The following is a 21481-nucleotide window of genomic DNA, read 5'->3' as shown; positions in this document are numbered from 1 at the left end:
TTAGCTCAGCCAGCTCGAGACCACGTCTTTGCTAGTTAGCGGCAAACGAGATCTGGGGGACTGGTAGTGGTGCATCCTGGGATATAGTAAGCTCAGCCAATAAGAGACTTCGCTCTTTGGCATAAGCGTGCCGAGTCGGAGCCGAGGGATCGGCTCCGAACCCATCAGTCAGAATGTAGGCGAGATAGGATCACATAACATCACATGTATGTTTTGTGTGCAAGGGGCCAACCATTTGAAAATAGCCCAAAGTTAATCTTTATCTGCCACTAACCAACTGTATTTTCTTTGAATGTGGGTTTCAATGCTGTTTCAATAAATGTGAGTTTCAAGGGCAGAGAAGTTCTAATGCTAAGTCTGTTTTCATTGGTAAACTGCACTGCTTTGTTTAGCAGATGTCTTATTGTTTGTGCTGTAAAATGCAAAATAAAACGTTTAAATGAAGTCCAAATCATCGTAGAAGTAAAGCAGGATGCACACTAGTGTTTATGGTAAATGGGGTGAAATAGCCAAATAATGGGACATTGGAATGGCTGCTGGGGGAGGCTCCATTCGACCATGATTTTTTGGAGGGGAAGGGCGGCAAACTCAAAGACAGTCCCAGTTGAACTATACCTCTCAACTGTCCAGATTTTCACAGAATGAATACATTTTTGCTTCTTATTTTTGGTTTATTCCTCATAAAATTTGTAGTTTTCTGACAAATCATTTAGGAATTAAGTCACTAAACAATGACAGACACTGAGTTTCAGACTTCATAACCTTCAGAAAAATGCATGCTAAAGCAAGACCAGTTATTCTATCAACTGCCTCAGTTTATACAAGAGCAATTTTTAGTAATATTTGTATGTTCCCTCAATATATTTGGCCTTGTCCAGATTTCCTGCATTAACAGGTTGAGAGGTACATACAAATAAATTGCTTTATAGAATTAGGCATATCCAAACCTCTCAACTGTCCCCAATTTTGGCTCAAAATGTTGCTCTTCCCCTAATAATCCCTCCACAAAATGGCAATTTTGGAAGAAAACGTGGAGGTTTTACAATTAATAAATAACTAATAATCAGAGTTCCAGATTATTTTTATTTCAGAAATGCATGTAGATTATTTTGTCAGCTGCTCAAGTTAGCAGTACTAATATTAAAAAAAGTCTCTTCTTTGACAGGTTCCCAGCTGTATTGTGTGCCTATTTTATATTTTTGCATCACATTTTTGGTCCATTTTTCATAAAAGTGTGGTGTTTTGGCAAATTAGTGGTAAATCATTAAAGACTGAAGTTAGAAAATAATGACAGACATTTGAGTTTCCGATTTCATACCCTTCAGAAAATTCATACTAATGCAAGACCTACTATTCTATAATCGTTCTAAGTTTATAAGAGCAATATTTAAAAATTGTCCTTATTTTTGGGCCTTTGTCCCACTTCTATGCATGGCTTTGCCCAGATTTCTTGCTCTGAGATTGAGAGGTATGACAAATGTGTCAGGGCCGTCACATTCAGCCAGAGACATTTCAAATTGTGACATACTTGTTGCACCCCCACTCCCCCATGTAGTGACTCGATGTGTCCAAGCAAGGCAAGGAGCAGTTATGCAGTGTAAGTGTGCAGAGTATACCCTTCATCCAAGGTAGACATAAGTACTACAGTGGCTTTTCATCTGTCCTTGATTTTGCAGAATATTCTGGTTTATGTCATATTTTTATACTGTTGATTTATGCTTATTATTATTCAGAAAATGCCTGTTGCTCTTTGTTTACGTAGCAATGCTTTAATGACCATCAGGTTAGCTTGTCTGAGATTGTAAGATGCAAGTAAGCTTTAATAAGCAAAATGTTAAATAAATGCCACCAATGAAAGCCTTTCAGTTGTTGCCATGCAGAGAATACTTACATAACTAGATAAAGTATAAGCCTTGGGTATTGAAATGCATACGACAGTATTTGTAATAAAGGACAGGATTACATTATTTTAAGAAACTCATCACATTTGTTGGAGACTTGCAGTCATCTTTGCAGGCTTTACCTGTAAACTAAACAGAATGCCAATCTATCATGTGTGGTCTATAACCTGTGCAGTAATCCTTTAAGCAATGTATCTTGAGTTTGTTTCTTGTTTGCTTCTCATTTTCTACTTTGATCATGTTTTCCCCCATGAAACAAGTAGATAGTTGTCGTCAGGCAGCAGGTCTTTTTTGTATAGGAAACATTTTTACAAGTGGGAGAATCACAGAGATTGCTACTTTCAGCATGTTACTTGGTACTTTTATAAAGCTGAATACAAATTATAATTAGAACTGCAGTGCAAGGAGAAGTGGTTTGAGTTGAATGCGGCTTGCTTTTCTTATACTTAACTTTGACCGGCATTCCAGTAACGTATTTAAGAAGTAATGTATTTTTTCATGCCTCACAACCGTTTTGTTTCCATCTAGATATTAAGTAAGCTGTCATGCAGCCAATCCACTGAAGTTTTTTTCTTCTACATTTCATTTTGTCTTGATTGGACTCTAAAAATGACGGTTTGGCACCCAGAGCAGCATATTTAATTAAAGTTACAGTTTTTGTGGTTTTGAGATGATCTCCTCCCCTTTCTAGTTGGCCGCACCCCTTCCCATTGAACCCACCCATTCAGCTGTCTCCTGCAGCCCCCCTTTGATTTGAAGTCACCAGCCACTACTGATATGTTTAAACAGGTGAAGACAAGAGAACAATTAAACAATTGTTACACAGTTTATCAAAAAATAATTAAACAAATAACCTTTATCACTATTACTACCACCACCATCAACATTAACAGCATAGCAGGGGGGCTTTGCCCACCCACCTATACCCCAATTTATCTTAAAAGGCATACAATTGTAAACATGAACAGAATAATCAAACTGCATAACCTATTTGCATCACACTACCTTTTAAACACTGAAATTGGCAAAATGTGACTTGAAGACTATGAAAGGAATGACAAAATTTGAGGAGAATAATTATTCTATTAAAACAATCAGTTAACTATACAATGTATACATATTATATATGTCTATATAAGGTTCCCTTGAGACATTAACGATTTTGTTTACGTGTTTTTGAGTCTCTGTTAATTATGTTGAACACCTCAAAATACAAACACTTTCTTACTTCATCTGCTGACTTGTGAGGAGACTCTTCAGTGGGATGACAAAAGCAATACCTTTCCTTCCTCTCTGAATTCAGCCACTCTTCCTTAAGCAGACACATCTGGGGCACATTTGTCCTCCACTGGAGCATGTCATAATACAACAACCCACAGGACAGTGAGACTAGCCCCTGAGCTTGGTAGTTCACTAACAACCACAAAGCAAGCATATTCTAGCAAAAACAAAGTATATAGTTGCAAGATTTACAGAAAACCCCAGCAATACTGCCAGACAGAGATGATGTCCACAAATTGTGAGATGACAGTGGTCAATTAAAAATTCATCCAGAAAGGTCCCTTCACAGATCAACTGACAGGATAAAGTACACTCGCATTTAAAAGTACAATTAAGTCTCCAGACAGTCCATTAAAACACAAACTCCTTGTAGAAAAATAATTTTCCCAACTAGAAATGGAACGGCACAAGCCAAACATCAATCCCCAAAATCCTGAAGAGGAGCGCTCTTTTCAGTGCCAGGAAAGCTCTGAGGGGCTTAGTGCTCAAACCTGTCTTTTTAGACAGCTCAGCTCAAGCTGCCTAATGGTTTGAGAGGGTGGGAGGTGCTCTAAAGCTTTGGAAGCTGGCTGGCTGTTACAGTGGATATAAAAAGTGTACACACCCCTGTTAAAATGCCAGGTTTTTGTGATATAAAAAATGTGACCACAATAAATCATTTCAAAACTTTTCCCACCTTTAATGTGACCTATAACCTGTACAATTCAATTGAAAAAACAAACAAATCTGTTAGGGGGAAAATATAACAAATAAAAAACGTACAATAAGCTGGTTGCATAAGTGTGCACACTCTTAAACTAATACTTTGTTGAAGCACCTTTTGATTTAATTACAGCATTCAGTCATCCTGGGTAGGAATCTATCAGCATGGCACATCTCGACTTGGCAATATTTGCCCATTCTTCTTTGCAAAAGCACTCCAAATCTGTCAGACTGCAAGGGCATCTCTTGTGCACAGCCCTCTTCAGGTCACCACACAGATTTTTTATTGGATTTAGGTCTGGGCTCTGGTTGGGCCAGTCCAAAACTTTAATTTTCTTCTGGTGAAGCCATTATTTTGTTGATCTGGATGTATGCTTGGGGTCATTGTTGTGTTGAAAGGTGAAATTCCTCTTCACCTTCAGCTTTCTAGAAGACACCTGAAGGTTTTAGGCCAAAAGTGACTGTAATTTGGAATTGTTCATAATTCCCTTCACCTTGAGTAAAGCCCCAGTTCCAGCTGAAGAAGAGAAACCCCAAAGCATGATACTGCCACCACCATGCTTCACCGTGGGGACAGTGTTCTTTTGGTGATGTGAAGTGTTATTTTTGTGTCAAACATACCTTTTGGAATTGTGGCCAAAAAGTTCAACCTTGGTCTCATCAACCCATAACATTTTCCCACATGCTTTTGGGAGACTTGATGTATTGCTTTGCAAATTTTAGCTGGGCCTGGATGTTTTTCTGTATAAGAAAAGGTTTCTATCTTGCAACCCTATCTCATAGCCCAGACATATGGAGCATACAGGAGACTGTTGTCAAATGTAGTACACAACCAGTATGTGCTAGGAATTCCTGCAGGTCTTTCGATGTTGCTGTAGGTCTCTTGGCAGCCTCCCTGACCAGTTTTCATCTAGTCTTTTCATCAGTTTTAGAGGGACATCCAGTTCTTTGCAACGTCACTGTTGTCCCATATTTTCTCTACTTTTTGATGACAGTCTTCACTGTGTTCCATGGTATAGCCGATGCTGTGGAAATGTTTTTCTACCCCTCCTGTCTGATACTTTTCAACAATGAGATCCCTTTGATGCTTTGTAAGCTCTCTGCGAAACACAGCTTCTGCTGTAGCAGGCAAATGAGCAAATGTCAGGAAAATCCTACTAGGACAGCTGAACTTTATTTGGGGTTAATCAGAGTCTCTTTAATTGATGTCAGGTGTGTACCCAAGAAGACTGAATGCTGTAATTAAATCAAAAGGTTCTTCAATGAAGTATTAGTTTAAGGGTGTGCACACTTATGAAACCAGCTTACTGCACGTTATTTTACTTTTTATATCCCCCCCCCCAACAGATTTGTTTGTTTTTCAGTTGAATTGTACAGGTTATAGGTCACCCCCAGTAAGGAAACCTCCGTAAAAAACTTCTTCAAAGCCAACTTCATGCTACTCAAGTCAGAAGTGACAAACTTCATGACATCCATGCAGACGGAAACTGGAAGTTCGACTGCTGAATCCAACACTAAGGCACTGTACGAGCACATCCACTCGTGCATGAATCATGCCATCCCAAAAAGAATCAAGACGTTCTCCTCCAAAAAAAGAAAGTTAATCTGATGGTCCCCTGCTATAAACAAACTTTAGAACAAAAGGAAGAAACTTGCAGCAAAGAGGAAAATCCCAGGATGCAAAAAACTCCCTTACCAGCCCCAGTAAGAAGATGAGATCCCTCATAAAATCCTGCAAAGTTAGTTATGAAAATAAAATTGCCAAAGATTCCAAAGACAGCCACAAGGCATTCTATAGCTATGTCAAGAATCTAAATGGCAATGCTCAGATCTGCTCTGAGCTACAACAGAATGGCATTAAATATATTGATCCCAAGGATATTGCCAATATCCTGGCAGATCGATTCAGTGCCAACTTCACCCCCTATAGGACCCTTCTCAATACTGAAAAATTGAAAAATTCCAGTAATAACGGCTACACAGGTAAAAACTGCACTCTCCAAAGCTAAGAATACAGCATCCATGGCACCAGATGACATCCCGGGCTGTGTACTACATGAACTACAAAATCAACTGGCACCTCACCTAAGTGTCATGGTATATCACAGCCTCACCTCAGGCTTCGTAAAAAAAGAGAACCAGAAAAAAATAAAAATAAAAAAAATATATATGTATGATGATGGAAACAAAATATACACTTAAATTTCAAATGATTTAAAATGGAATTTAAAACCAATTTGTAGAAAAAATAAAATAAAATACAATTAGTCATGTAAACAATGTGGCAATTTTCTAAGTTCCAGTGCACTTTTAATTGATCAGTGAACTCATGTGGCAATTAAAGCTGAACTCTTTTAGAAAGCCTGGACTAAACTACTACTGTTCAATTAAAAGTGCACTGGAACTTAGAAAATTGCCACATTGTTTACATGACTAATTGTATTTTATTTTATTTTTTCTACAAATTGGTTTTAAATACCATTTTAAATCATTTGAAATTTAAGTGTATATTTTGTTTCCATCATCATACATATATATTTTTTTATTTTTTTCTGGTTCTCTTTTTTTTTTTCCACTTTATTCAAAATGATGGTAATAACAATACTAACTAATTATACAACTATATAGGTTTTTAGGGTTCTTGTACACAGACCTGAAGAAGTCTAGAAGGACGAAAGCGATCTTTGTTAACAATAGGTTATGAAAACAGAAACTGATTTTTACATGCAAAATGTATATGTATATATTTATATATAATTTTTGATCGCAAAATGAACTAAGGTTGATATATTTCCAGCCATGTAGTATATTGCCTTGTATAAAATCACAGACTTAATAATCTACTTAATAATTTGGTTAAATAAGATGTAGCATTGAAGTACATTAGGGCTATATATTATTATGACAGCTACTAGGTAGGGCAGGACCAGCTCGAATGTCACACTGATGGGGGAAGGGATGTGAATTTAACATATGTACCAATAACACTTTGTTTTACAGCACAATAAACCACTCCCATGCCTGATAAAAAGTATATATATATTTAGAAAGCTTGTGAGGAAATTATTACTCTATTTTTGTTTTACTTGGATCGCTTGACTGTGTACTTAATAAAGGATTTTCGACTGGAAACAGACTGCCTGCCTTGCTTGGATTACTTTTGAATACTTGGTAATGCTGTAGAATTATATATTTTCTATTATTATTTTTTGACTTGACGAGTTTACGTTCGCTACTTCTACTACTATTGTCTGATCTGATTAATATACAGTGATTAACTAGAAATATATGGACTGAAAATCTTCCACACAGATAAGTTTCTTACACTGTTATGATGAAGATCATCTGACATCACCCTCATTCATTGATCTACGACTAGGAAGAGCCCCAAGCAGTCAAACTCCCACAGAGTAAAAGCCAGAGAACAGCTATAAGGTCCAGTACTGAAGTACCAAAAAAGGCCTGCTTTTCCAATTATGATCTAAGTGATAATGCTAAGTGTACATATGTCCACAATGGACAGAAACATGCCTGAAGAAAACATTGGTAGCAGCCTTACCCTGGATGGATGTCATTTTCCAACATCTGGTCCACTAACCCTGCTGGCAATAAGTAGTCCAGTTAGCAGTTCACCTGATGAAGATACTGGCAACAACTACCCAATCTCTCCATATAGTAAAAAGGAGAATAGTTTTTCTATGCTAAGGTATAATCTCAGCTGGTGCTGCACCATTTACAGAATAAAAGGTTCTCGTTCTTTGTTTCTTCTCCTGAAATCAAAAAAAGAGATAGGGAAATTACTTTAAGATGTTCTAAAACCAAATTTCTAAGGAAAGTGGGTCAGTCTTGAGGGATACCTTTGGAACAAGTGGATATGGTTCCCTATATAAAGGCCTGAAGCTCTGAGGTCCTGTAAGAGATAATGGCCACCAGAAAGAGCATCTTCCAACAAAAAAACTTCACTGCTGCCAAACATGGTGTGTAGACAGTACATCAGTCATAAAATGCAAGTCCTCCTGAATTGAGGGATTCTTCAAACGAAGAAAAGAAGGAGATGCAGAACTACTTTAAAGAGCACCAACGTCCTACCCTCTACAGGTTAGAATGGGATGAAATAACATTAAATTATTACTCACTTCTTTTAATACTACCATACCGTTCAGTAAATAATCATCAGACATCAAGCCATTCCATTAAATGCAACGCTATGCTTCTTTTTTTAATGATCTTTACATTATTGTAGTCTGTTCTGAATTATCTTTCAGTCTGTTCGATAAATCCTTTTAGATAGGGACACAATCAAGTGTATGGCATTATTACCATTTACAAATGCATTTACAGCATAAAGATTGACCATTAATATAAAAATAGTCAAACTGAATAACAAAGCCACAAAGTAAATGCAGTTTCTACTGGGGTATGTCTCCTTAACCATATGTGGAAGGACCAGAATTTCAAGTCTCACAAAGTGACTTTCACTGTAAAACATCACTAAAGTTAGTATCTCTGGGGTAGAGAGGGTGAATTTTGGTGGGATGGTTTGGCTCAAAACTAAATCATTCATTACCATGTTACAATACTTTTTAATTATATCAGTCACCTTAAGAGAAATAATAATACTATATTCAGATACACAGGAAATATACTTTAGTTCACCATCTACCTCCTCACATAATTATACCGGGTTCACTTCGGGTACCTTAGAGTAAACATTCTCTACTTAATCCACACATCTTCTATCAGGCCATAACTTCATTTTCTAAACATTACTGCAAGTTGTTATGAAGCCTGTTGGAAATTATTCTATGCACTACGTCTTCCTGGCTCCCACATATTCAACATTAAGGAAATCATGCCAAAAGGCCAGATTGGTAGCAACTGCTACCAGGGAGAAATTAATATGCAACTGTAAAAAAACTGTCTTGTACATAACACGTATTGGAAATATACATAAGCATCAATCAATAAACATATCTGTACAAGAAAAAGGTCATGTACATGACAATAATATTTAATCACATTTCTTCAACAATAATGTGTATAAATATATTCATTTTTAATCAAACATGGAGATCTCACTGGCTGAGCTGTTTTTTTTTTTTTTAATAAAGTTAAAACCAATTATGTTTTAACCTATCATTTTATTGCAATTTTAATGGGATTATTGACTTTTATGTCATCGTTTTTTTTGAAAATTTTTAGTCCCTTTGGGACATCATTTCTTCTTGGCCCGGTGCCCACCACCTCACATTCACACAAGCTCTACCAGCTCATCTCCTACTTTTCTGGACTGATTTCAGATGTCAATAAAGCTGGTCATGGATCCTAAGGGTATCCTGGGGTGGGGGTGCTTGACAGTCTCAGCTTCCCTCCCGTTTTTTTCCCCCTTTAAATATCCTACCACTCCCTACCTTGTCTCCCATGCACGTTGCTTCATCTGAGGGCAACTCCCCTCACTGGACCATGCAGCCCCTAAGGAAGCATCATCAATGAATACCCTCCACCAGGACAGGCACGTTTATCCCTCCCTTCTGCTCCATCAGTCGCCCCTACCACTAACTGAACCAGGGTTGACTGGACTGTAGTTATAGTTTATCCCTCTATGGCACCAGAGGGGGCTTGTCATCTCCTTGTTACCCAGTTAAAACTTTTCTGAAGTGCCAGGGTGATAAACTTCTCACAACAGCATCAGATCAGTGGTAGCACCAAAAAGAAAAGTGTCTTACACACAAACACACACACGTACATATGTATTAAAACAGTGGCTAATCAATGTTCTATGGGCAGGGGAGCGTGTTTTGTCAAAATAATGTACCTGAAGAAAGTCACCTTGTGGTCTGTGTTAATAGATTAAATAAAGAAGCTGACTACAGCAACTTAGTACACAAAAGTTCTGTACATTATACTCAGTCCAACAGCATGACTGCTCCTCTTCAAAAAACGTAATATTCCAATCTCCTTCATGCAACGAGGGTGCAATTTCTATGAAAATTGAAGACATCTTATCAAGCTTAAAAACAGATTTCAAATTGTCCATAATTCTAACAGAGAGATTTTCCAACAAGCAGTATCATCTTTGCACATATTGACACCAGGTTTCAAAACCTCCAGCTTCAGAGTATCAAGACAAACTAAAGATGTTAAGAAGTCTTACTTGTAGACTTGCAAAAATAGGTAATGTGCCTCTTAACTGTATTCATTTGCGGACTGTCCTTAGAAATCTGGTTACACTGAGGGAATGAGAAACTCATGCAAGCAGAACCTGACTGCAACCACTCATTAGCCCAATATCTAAGAAATTATTCATCCTCCTGGGGGTCGATAACTGACTTGTAGTCTCCAGGACAGTGTAATCTCAAATATGCAGGGTATAGGAAATGAAAGTCTTTTGCTGTTTACATAATCTGATTGCTGGGATGAAATTAGCCCTACACTGCATAGTGACCACTGAGTAATCATTTTCAAGATAAACTCTCTAATTTACAGAGACGTGCATCTGGAGTGTTTCTCCCCGGGCCTCCATTGAAAAATGGCTTCTTTCCAAGTCGGAGTTTCCCGGTAAACAAATGTTAAAATAAATAAATCAATAATTGCCAACCATACAAGTGCATACCATGGACCATATGGACAAAATTTCTTCTTTCATTGTGTACATCTCCAGATGTACAATGATATGCCTATGTTAAGTATGTACTCTGATGGGGCACATAGTTTAAGTACAATGAGCTCTTTCAGTTCTAGTCCTCCAGGAGCCCCGAGCATTTCAAAATATACTGCTGTACAAAAGGTATACATGTTGTTCCCCCTACTTGCTATGGTACCCCAATTATCTTTAAGTTCTTCTTTTGGGAGTGGTCTTCCATATCTGTTTGCTTGTCCTTCACTTCTTCATATTTGTACTTTAGGTTCACATTTTTTCTTTGCGAACAGCATTTGCCTTCTGAGTTAAGGTCATATGAGTGCTCAGAAGGCACATGCTCAATCTCCTTTTTATGTTTTTTGGAGTTTTCTATTAAGGCAAATTTTGCATTAATTGCCTGTTGCCTGTATCTTCTGCAGTATTTGAAAAATCTCTGCCTACTGAAGGGTCCCCAGGCTCCCTCAGAGAATGTGCTGATTGACATTTACCAATAGCCTTATCTACAGCATGGAAATGAAGGCTAGTAGGCTATTTAGATTTATCTAAAAATAGCATTGTGATTTTTCAACTTCCCCTTTTCTTTGACATTCAAACCATTTTAGTTTTTTTCTTCTTCTTTTAATTAGGGTACCCCAAAAAGTGATCCTCACAGAACACCTACAAAAGTAAAAAAATATATACTCTTTAAACCACTAGATGCCCAGCCAATACTTTTCTTTAGCCTGCCATACTGGAAGTCTCTCATAAATAATACACATTTGCATAGCCTAAAAACATGGCAACACCTTTGCTATTCAATTAGCAAGTATAAACAAACATCTTATAACCATGTTTTAAAACTGAAATTGGTCTATATGAAGTTGTGACTGAAAGATCTTTACCCTCTTCGTGTAATACAGCCACCACAGCTTTCTTCTAAGATGGTGGAATTGTTCCTCCTTTTAAATGCTGTTAAACAAAACCATCCAGATCTTCATTAGTTTCTTCTCTCCTAACCTCCAAACGTCCACAGGAATACCACACGGTCCTGGAGGCTTCCCTGCTGATTAATTCTACATCATCATTTTTATCTTATCCCTTCACATCCTAGTTATGTATTTTTGACCCTCATCTTCCTCTAATCCTGGCATTTTATGTATTTTACGAATATTTGAATTTGCAGTTTTTCCTGGCTTCCTATTCCTCTGATGTATACACATTTTTACAGAATTTCCAAAACATATCCAATATCGCTGCATGATCTATAGTTAGTCATATACTCCCCTACCTCTGACAACAACCCTTTCTACTTTCTGTTGCCAACGTCATTGTGTTAGTACTTTTTGTGCTCTGTAGTTGCTATCAAAAATACCTGCTTAACACCTTTTCTAAATTCATGCATGTCATCCAAATACTATGTTATTTCCCTTTAGCACTCAGCAACTGTTCTTCTTGTTCTTAAGACTAATCATCTAAGTAATCCCTCTTACTTCTTCCCCTTATCACTTTTTCTCTTACTACTACAATATTGTAAAGTTTATTTTATCCCACTCCTTAGCTATCCCTTCTGAAGAAATGTCCACCTTCCCTAATGACTCTCAAACCTTTCCTCTACACATTCCTAACATTCATCTCTTTTTAACAAATAAGTACAAAGCACCAGTGTCTCATTTATACTTCACTGCCCTGCATCTTTACCTTAGCCTTTATTGGTGCATAATCTGAAATTATTTGATGTATTTCAAAAGCTTTCAATTAAATACCCATGCTCCAGTGAAATGTAATTTATATCCAGTCTAGCCCAGTTATTGCATCTTGAAGAATATGCAAATTCTGTCTAAGCTCCTGCTAACAATTTAACTTCTTCCATTCCACACATTTCTTCAGAAATCTACGCAATTTTGTTATATTTATATACATACATATATACAGATTACATACAGAAATCTGCCATCTTTTGTTATATTTATTTATACATACACACACACACACACACACACATATATATATATATATATATATATATATATATATATATATATATATATATATATATGTGTGTGTGTGTGTATTCCTCCAGGTGCTCCAGTTTCCTCCTAAATTCCTAAGACATCCATCTGGAGCATTTCTCCCCTGGCCTCCACTGAAAATTGGCATCATTCCAAGTCGGACTTTCCCGGTAAACAAATGTTAAATAAAGAAAAATAACATTTTCCCTATCACAGATTAGGTTTTAGTTTACACCAATAAATAATACCCCCTGCAGGAAGCTAATTATTTCTCCCAAAATTCTCTTAAGCTTCATAAAAACTTTAGAAAGAATGTAAACACAAAGCTAATTATTTCTCCCAAACATCTCTTAGACTCCATAATAGTTTTAGGAAGAATGTAAATAGATTCCTCCTTTTTCACAACTGGACCCTTCTCCAAATCATTATTACTCCTACCTTTCCTTTGCACCCTACACATTTTAATATAATTCAGTACTCTTTGCAAAGTCATTGACATTCCATGATAAAACTGATCATTCTGAGAAAAGGCTAATACTTTTTAACACATATTGAAAAGAAATGCCATATAGAATGCATTTCGAACTTACGTACACACTAATTCTTGGCAAGCTGATTCCATATGCACGTTGCTGTTTCTCATCCTCTTTAGAACAATTGTCATAGTTTCACAGTTTTTTTTGCTTCTGTGATGCTGTCAGCCCAGCTAGCTGGACTTTTGTTTTGTAAATAATTCTATGTTATTTGTGAATATTGATATAATTTATACAGAACTGTATGCTATGTACTGAGCTTCAAGAATGTAATCACAGTGTACCCTACTGGAAAAGAACAGAAATGTATATAAACTATATACCTGTACAAATGTATGTTTTAATAGTAGAATATATGCAAATTACCCTTTAAGGATATCAGGAGTTTCAGCTAAACGGCAATTCTGAATGTCCATGACTTTTTCTTTTACTTTCATTTTGAAGTCTATTTATGAACAATTCCAGTCCATTAAAGCCAAACCCCTCTAGCTGTGGACGTGCATGTTTCTGCCTTCTTATGAAACATCAGCAATTCAGCACAGCATAAGAGGAATGTTTGACCTTTGAAAACACAGGGTTGTCATTCCCAGCTGATATCCATAAACATTAGGGTGTCTACAAAATATCCCAACTAACAAACTAAAACAAAGAGTAAAAAGGTCACACAGATAACCAAGTGGTTAAATAAACAGAATCATCTAGTAAAGCTAGACTTCTGTGTGATACTTTAAACCTCTTGCATCAGAGGCCTCATGGGATATATGCAAATAACCCTTTAAGGATATCAGATGTTTCAGCTAAATGAAAATTCTGAATGTCCATGACTTTTTCTTTTACTTTCATTTTAAAGTCTACTTATGGACAATTTCAGGCCATTAAAGCCAAACACCTCTAGCTGTGGACATGCATGTTTCTGCCTTCTTATGACATCATCAGCATAGCATAAGAGGAATACTTGACATTTGGAAACACAGGGTTGTTATACCCAGCTGATATACATAAACATTAGGGTGTCTACAAAATATCCCAACTAACAAACTAAAACAAAGAGTAAAAAGGTCACACAGATAACCAACTGGTTAAAAACACAAAAAGAAAAATCTAGCAAAGCTAGACTTCTAACTGTGTGATACCTTAAACCTCTTGCATCAGAGGCCTCATATTCAGAATTGCCATTTAGCTGAAACACCTGAGATCCTTAAAGGGTAATTTGCATATATCCCATGAGGCCTCTGATGCAAGAGGTTTAAGGTATCTCACAGATAGAAGTCTAGCTTTGCTAGATTTTTCTTTTTGTGTTTTTTAACCAGTTGGTTATCTATGTGACCTTTTTATTCTTTGTTTTAGTTTAATAGTAGAAGCTGGAAAATATAGAGTTAACTTGCAAGGCTTCAAGAAAATAGGTTGGAATCCGAATGTTTTACGATTGTGTTATATCTCAATAAGCAGACACAATGTCTAGAGCTAGAGGTTATCTTATTGTCTTGAAACAAAAATAATTACTAGGTTTCAAATGTAAAAGTGTTTAATTGTTTTACAACTTCCAGTTCTAGGCAAACATCTGAGAGATACGTATTTTCACAGAGAAATGTTACATTTTGTTAAGTTTCTGTTAGCCTGGGATCTGAAGTCAGGTGACAAAGAGTGATGTCATCCGAGCTAACACAGCAGTAATATTGATTATTAATTTAAGAACTCTCTCAGAGAAAGTATGTGTATTTTGTGTCTTGTCCCTAGCAAGAACATCCATTCATCTGCATTTGCCTTGCTCTGTAAGTAAGTTATTTAGGGCATCGTTTCCTTTAGAGATGGTTAGGAATAAAGATTAGTTTAGATGTTTTCTGCATTTATTTGAGACTGTCCTACAATGTTGTTCTAAAGTATTTCCCGTGATTCTGAATGCTGCAGTACACATTACTGTGTTGTTTGAGTACTGTCTTGTTCTTTTATTATTTATTGTTAAATATATTTAAACATTTTAATTGTGGCTGGTTTGTTTAGAGATATTTAAGCTCTTAGAGTACTTGCATATGTATTTGGTGACACTGTACAGGCAACTCCTAAATAGCCTTGAAAGTCTTGGTCACACTTACCATTTGGATAATATTAACATTACACAGTAGCACTGGTCACCTTTTCTAACGGCCTTAAGTAGCTGATAAGCAGTGGCTGGTACTACCTTATAGTCTGGGCAGAAGGAGGCATAGCTAGTAAACCTGTGCCAGCCGGTGTGTGTTTGTATAGAAATCACATTTCAACGTATGTGTGTCAGTTACTTGGGCAGGGACACGAAGCACTGGTTGGACAGAGATGGTGCTGGAGGTCTTAGTTGGCCACTCAGCTGAGATCTTAACCCTATAGCTATGCCAGTGGGGAGTCTTATTGGGGATCTGGAGAAAGAGGGAGAAATCAGCCCCAGACTGAGTGTGAACTCTGTGTGCTCATCAGGGAAATTGTACTCTATTGTGTGTGTACTTATCCTTCCAATGTGTCCTTCCCTCACTAGTGCTAGTGGTGAGGACTGAGGCTCCTTGATTACTGGGCCAGTGCAGGGGCATCACAGCTTCAATAAAAAAACACTGAAGAAACAAGAAACTAAGTACATTTTCGACCCCAACATTTTAATTCACAGCAAACAGACAAAACTATAAACACTATCTAAAAAGTAAAGTTGCTCCTCCAGATAGGAGTGGTACCCCCAAATAAATATATGTATCCACAAGCTTTATGTACACTAAAGTTAGATTTACTCACACTGGAAAGCACATGCTAGAGCCTGTGTTCCGCCTTGCACAGGTATGGTCTGTTCTTTACCAACCTCCATTTCTCTCCCAGATATGAAAGTCAGCTTGCATGCCCTATTTTAACTAATTTTAGTCTTAATAAACAGTGCACTGATTACTTTACATGAATAAACTAAACTTTGTGCTGTTATACTTAATATTTAAGCACTAAGGCTGCTAAGGATGCAACTTACTTTCAAAAGTATTCACTTTTCTCAATATCAAAGTTTTATTTTCAACTCAATGGCTTGCCAGTTCCCCTTTAAATACTAATAATCATGATGTTTCTTATGCAAATGCCTCAGATCCCATGCTTTAGTCATTTCTTGATTAACTGCCTGGAACTGTAGATTTACCTCCAACTGTTGGCAGTTGTTGACGGAAAAGAAAGAACAGCTAACAGCTTTGCAAATGCAAGACAGAACTGCTTTCAGATATTGTAAAACAACCATTTTCATGCCTTCAATTTTCCAGCCAGTTTGCTTGGAAAAAATGTTCTTATTAGCAGCATAAATTAAGAACATTGTTCTATATTTCCACTTGTATAAAACAGGGACATTATTACATTTTAATATGCATATAAGATGGTCAGTACACTTTCACATTTCCCATGACAGCCCAATATCACAATATTATATTGCTCATATCTAGCATTTATCTTGTTACAGTATAAATCTCAGGATACATTATACTAAAAAAAGCATTCTTACTTTAATATCACTAGTATAAACAACCGCCGTCCAAAGTCACATATTAAAATAATTCTGCATGCAATACAGAACTACATTACAATATAACATGCAGTTTACTTCAAGGCATTTATTATACAATTTAACAAGAACATTTTTTATTACTTTCAGATACATCTTCAGTCCCTTCACTGTCCCTGTAAACATTAATGACAGAATGGGGATTTTACTTTAGAGTCCCTTCCATCAATGCAACAAAGACAACAAAAGTTCCTGTCTTTTTAGCTACTAGTTGAAGGAGCATAGTTCTCATGTCCAAACTGCATCTTATGGAAATTACACTTTAGAAGGATTCCATTAATTTTCCTATTTCCACATTATTGCCGGTCTTCTTCCTTATCATCTCAACCAGACAAGACAGGTCACCAATTCAAGACCAAGGTACTTCTAATTTTTTTAGTCAGCTCCTGGACATTTTTCTGTTGCTTAATCATATTTTTTTAGAACAATGGAAAAGGTTTCACTGACAAGTGCATTTTATGGACACAGCTATTGTTAGAAAAATAAGAGACCCCCTTCAGCTTGCTGATCTTTCTGCTGGGTACATTTTTTTAATTCCCTCCTTAGCCTGTTCTGCATTCAAAAATCCCTTTGTTCCTCCAGGAAAAAGTTTTCTAAAGACAGATGGATACAGAAACTAAATCTTACACCTGCCTCTCAACATCCCCTGATTGCATGCATAAATTTGTTTCTCTTGTGCCTGCTGTACTGTGAATAATCATTTTCCACAAACACTTTGGTGTCTCCATTTTTTAATATTTTGCCCACTCTGCTGCAATACTGCCAGGTGCATTTTTTTTCACTTGGTATGAATGCATCTTTACTGACACAGGTCTTGGCTGCTTTCTCAGGGCCAAATTCAGAGCATGTACAAGGTGTTCCCTTTTCAGTTAAATTCCTGCTGTGAAATATCCAGTTGCTTTATATTTTCATAAAATTAATGCAGTCTACAATAATTTTTTGTACATAGTTATTCTTAAGAAGCCTTGCATTCAGCAAGCCTTCATATCAACCTCTGATTTCTGTAATACTCTCGGCTCATCTCAACAGCTACTTATTCTTTCCAACTGCTTACGATTTGACTTACTATATTCCACTGGTATCTCGCTTATATTAAAAACATCTGAAAATATTTAATTTATTTTTTCTTCCAAATTAAAGGAAACAATTTCCTATACCAAAGCTAAAGCCTGAATTACTTTTTACTGAACAGCTGCAAGGCTCTTCCCCATCACAGTTTTTCCTTCTCCTGATCTAGTTCATTCTTACTTTTGCCTTTCTCCAAATTTCTCATTTGTTGTGATCCAAGCAGTGTATTGACTAATCAACAACTGAATTGTATCCATTTGCTAGCTTTTACTGTTTTTTACCCCACATTTTCTGTTTTCAAAAAGGGAGCACTTTAATCAACCTGTTGGTCACTGTGCAGCAGTCGTGGAAGTCCCCCCCCCCCCCCGAGTCTTTTACAAACTGAAATTAAGTCTTTTTTACTGCTGCAATACTTTGAAAGTGATCACATTTGAATGTTAAATGTACATATTACACTTAAGTAAGCTGACAGAAATGGTACATGAAGTAAATGTTATATTTTAAGCATTTCTAGGCATAGAAGGGTATTTTATTTGCTAAGACACTGAGACTCCACTTGGTAGTTTGGTGAATCTAATTGCACTGCTGTTTGCAGAAGACGCATGCACAATCATTTATTTATATGAAATTCAAGTAAAGAGGGGTGAGACTAGAGTACATATTTTACAGAACAGTTTCACTGTTTGTTCTCCAGACACATGAACTTGACAGATCCCACGGTGGCTCTGAGTTTTGTGTGTTTGGTAACAGAAGGAGTACCGTCTAGGCAGTGTGAAAAACTGGATATGATTCAGTGTCATAGATAAATGAATACTCGATGTTAGTGATACCTGTGGGTTTCAAATTTTAAGAAAATCTGGGAGAATGCACATTGTTAAAATAATTGTGATGTGTTGCATTCGGTCTTGCAGTACATGGTGTACTACAAAGTTTACAGCTTAAACCTGCCAAGTGGGTATGACAACTTACAACAAAATGGGGAGAAGTTCATCAAATGTAGAGCTACTTGAAAGGAGTGAATGAATCTACTAATTAATGGATGGAAGTGTGAATTCAGTAAAATTAGATTTATATTTAGAATAATTGCTGTATTGTGTTAAATCATTGTAAGAGTACTCTGCTGTCCATAAGATGTTTTGGCATATATGGCAGGAGTTTACCTATAAGTTGGTGATGGTTATTTTGGACAGAGAGAGAGAGAAGGAAGCACAGAGTCTATGGAATTAAGTTGAAATAGTATTAATATAGGTTCACAGGTTGTTACTAGGCTAAAGACTACTAGGGCCTTTACAAGCCTAGCCATACACCCCAAACCATCTGGTTCCAGAGTATCACGGACATCTACACTGGGGGGGGGGGCTAGAGGCATGTTAGTAGGGAGGTAACTAAAGATGTGTAGACTTTTTTAATTAGGATGGCACTTTTCTTATGGATAGCCTCTGTCTATAACATACATGGGAGCCAGACCAGGGGTAAATTTACAACTTCTCATCCAATTGTCAAGGTTTTGTTTACACAGGGTCACGTATTCAGCTCTGTTTGACATTAATGAGGAGCCTACTCCATAGTGCAGGGATCCTTTGGGACACATCTGTCTCTCCAGCATGTTCTGTTTATGTCACAAGTGAATTTCAAATCCCTGGATCTACTGTTTCTTATGTAGTTTGTTTTGCACATGTGCAACCAATCCATCAGGGCTGGGTATAAGGAAGCCCTATAAGCCAGGTAAGGATCCCCTCTCAGCAACCCATAGGCGATATAATACAGACAAAGAGCCTTTTAGGCAATCAGTGTAAGACAGGGTATTCTTGCTCTGAATTCTCCTGATGGCAAACCTTTGCGGGGTTAGATACTTGCCAAAGGGGGCACTGTACTCCATGATAGGTTTGAAAAGTGCCGAATAGTGTGGTACTACAGCTTCCTTGAACCTGTATGCCATACCTTTACTTACAAGCTGACAAAGAATGAGTTTCTTGCTATCTTATCTAAATGTTGGTCAAAGGCTAGATTGCTGTCTGCATATTTTCCCAGATCCCTTACTAGTGGGTTGAATCTTAGGGACTCGTTAGTGTAAATGGATCCAATTTTATATTATATATTGAAGGTGCTATAGAATTATCTTCTGAAAACACTAAGCATCTTAAAGAGTAGAAATGCTGAGAGGTGGGTAGATCTTTAAATTAGTCAATTATTAATTTGCTGGGCATTAAAAAGAGAGCATATTAAAAATGGGCTCAAGGGCATACCTTTTCTTTTTAATGTCTTAGTGTTAACATTAATTGAGTTATATAATGGCTTATGCAATAAGAAGTTTTTTGTTTAGTAATATAGTAAAAGTCAAAGGATAAAGGTTATGCATATAAAATTTGCAAGGCTTTTATTAATATGCAGAAACTGGAATAATTTCTATCATCATTATGCAGTGCAAAGGAAATATCTGGCTGGGTTTTATAGATGATGTTATAAATGATGCTTGATGAATGAAATATAACAGAAAGTTGATTTCATTAATAAAGTAAAAAAAACACAGATGCACACTCACACACACACACACACACACGCACACATACACCTCAGCCAAACAAGTCTTCTGTCACTGGCATGTATATTTAATTCTCTCCCCACAAATTAGACTCATACAGCCACACATTTACATGTAGATGAAGTTGTGTAAATGTCTTTGTATCTCAACTCAACAAGTAAGTTATACAAATGAAAATAAGACATTTCTTCTGAAAAATTAACTTGGGGAAATGCCACTGAATTCAGACTTAAGGTCCTAAATTGCTAGGTACTAATACTAGGCAATAAAAACAAGCACACAGGATTTGTACAGCTGAAAAAAGGAATTTAAAAATCATATTACCATGTTCTTAAGAAAAGAGAATTAAACAAAAATCTAATTTCTCAGAAAAAGGTAGTATTTTACCCAATTGCAAATGTTATCCTAATCTAATCACATATGCACAGATCTGAGAAAGTATTTCCATGCCTTTAGTGATACTAGTTGTGCTTTGCATAAGGCTGAGAACCGAGATGTCTTGAAATGAATATTTTACAAAATATGTGGAAGCTACATAGAGAAAGATATTTATACTCTGGGACAAACTGAGATCAGACTGAATATCGGCAATTGAAAATTGCAATATTTGCAAAGCATTCTTTTTTAAGGTAGTATCGCTATCTATTTTTTTTCCACAGTAATACATAAAAGCTAGGAAAAAGAAACAGTTTTGTGATTTCAGGCCCAGAAATACATACTTCTGTAAAAATGATAACTTCACCCTTTTTAAATGTTACCATTGTTATGATTCTAATTCAATACACAGCTGCTTCTTTACCTTGGCAGCTTAATTTCCAAAAATATTGAATGTGACTGTCATGTAAATATCTCAAACCATGTCAGACATGTAGCCCTTTAAAAACAGTACCAAAAATATTCAGTAGTTTGAAGATGGTATTCCTGTGAATACTCAATAATGTAGCTAAAGCTTTCCATCATCTCCGCCACCTTCCTTCTTCATTTCTATACATACTGAATAAATTAAATTCTTTTGGCCTCTATCGGTCATATACTGTACAGCATGCATCACTTCTACTTTTGAACTCCTTACCACCTTGATTATTTTAAATACACTCCATATGAATTCATCAGCTATCTATGCAGAGACATAACATTCACGCTTTCCAATGCAGGTACTTCCCTTGTACGCATCGCTAGTGTTCTACTGCATCTACCTTCCTTGCTTCTCACTCATTACTTGTACAGCCTTTAGGTCAATCAACACAAACCCCTTTTCTTATCAGTTATTGAC

At 36.6% G+C, this 21481-nt stretch overlaps 1 protein-coding gene across 2 annotated transcripts in view; it reads right to left on the bottom strand.

Annotated features, from left to right (window-relative positions):
• PDIA5 (protein disulfide isomerase family A member 5) overlaps positions 1–21481 on the bottom strand; it is a 2083676-nt gene that overhangs the window by 1007227 nt on the left and 1054968 nt on the right. The window lies entirely within an intron of this gene.

Source organism: Protopterus annectens, chromosome 6.part0 (assembly GCF_019279795.1).
Source record: "Protopterus annectens isolate FY-2018-M chromosome 6.part0, PAN1.0, whole genome shotgun sequence".
Classification (NCBI taxonomy): Eukaryota; Metazoa; Chordata; order Ceratodontiformes; family Protopteridae; genus Protopterus; species Protopterus annectens.
Note: the sequence above shows the minus strand (reverse complement) of the source record. Positions and strands in the feature narration are given on the sequence as shown.